Genomic DNA, 1,566 nt, shown 5'->3' on the forward strand with positions numbered 1-1,566 from the left:
TTGCTAAATACTTTTCGTGTGTGTGTGTGTGTGTGTGTGTGTGTGCGCTTTGCTAAATGCTTTGGTGCAGTGTATGAAGATTGCATTAGGAAATCCCATCTGATTTTCATTGCATTGATCACGTTGACTGAAGGGAAACTGGCCAGTTCTACATGACGTAATTAGATTGAGAAAGATTGTTTTTTGTTCTTCAGTGGCTTGTATCCTGGGTCTTGGGTTCTGTTAGAATGAATGGGGTAAATCTTATTGTCATTTCTATTATCTTTTATTGAGAGCGGTATATCACCACCAGATGTTGTGTGTCCATTGCCAGCACACAATGTTTACAACCCAACCAACAGTCTTTGATTCTACAGATTTGCTGTCAAGGGGAAAAACACTAGTCAACATGGATGCCACACGGTCGTTGTAAAACAGTTTTACACAGTTTTCTCATATTTTTCTTTGTCAGGCCAATCACATGAATGAAACTACACAGTAGTACTTTGTGTCCGCACATGCTGCTGATATGTACCCATCTGAGAGTGATTCTTGTGTTGTTCCAAAATCTCATGCCTGTATGAGGTGTTTGTGATTGGTTTCACGCCGCACACACCTCTTCCTGTATATTGATTTGGAGTGGCTTAGCTGAACTTACGATTATGCACAGAGCTGTCCCCTAAGACGCCTCGACCTCCTCACACGCATTCGCAGCGTAGCGTTTCTCCTGTCAACCCCCTCCCGTCATCCCCATTGCTCCCAGCACTAAAGACTGAATATGCTCCAGCAAATTCCCAAGAACTGATTCCTAAATCTCACCTGTCCCGTTGATCTTGGGATAATCTCTGTCCATTTTAATGGCGATAATCATTTCTGTTGGAAATGGTCCACCTGCATTGATTTCCATTAGCAATTTTTTTGAATGAATGAAAAAAGAAAAAAGCGAAATGGAGAAAGGTAAATAGAAGGAAGGCCTTGGAGGCGGAGGCATGTGTCACTGCTGTAGTCACTGCTGATGGGCTCTGCGGTTGACAAATGAAAGCTAGACAGGCCCCATGACAGTTTGAGCCAAAATGGTCCTTTTGGATTGGACACCAAGGTTAATCCCTCTAATCTTGAGGATTTTTTTGTATTACCACAGGGAGTCAGGACCTCAGTTTTACTTTTTTTTTTTTTTTTTTTCTTTTTCCAGTGGCTTCCTTCGGCAGCGCAGTGTCCCTATCACACAGTATAAGTTTAATGAGGCCTGTTTAATGACAGTTAGAGCTGTCTAAGAGCGGGCCACTAATACATCTTATACCACCAAGGCTTAAATATCTTTAATTCCAGAGTTTCCACATAAGACCATAATACCAAGAATGGAATTTCTTTTAGGAGACAAAAACGACGAGCAATAACATTATCACACTTAACCGCCACTGCTAACTCTGTGAGTTGGTAATGCTGGTAATATTCTCACGAGGGCCCTTTTCTTAAGCCTTATGGGCAAATTATAGAGAATATTAACTGGTACTACATATCACCTGCTTGGTCTTTTATACAAGACAGTGGTAAAAAAAAAAAAGTAAAAAAGCATAGCTGTCATAG

The sequence above is a fragment of the Chanos chanos genome, chromosome 6 (assembly GCF_902362185.1).
Source record: "Chanos chanos chromosome 6, fChaCha1.1, whole genome shotgun sequence".
Lineage (NCBI taxonomy): Eukaryota > Metazoa > Chordata > Actinopteri > Gonorynchiformes > Chanidae > Chanos > Chanos chanos.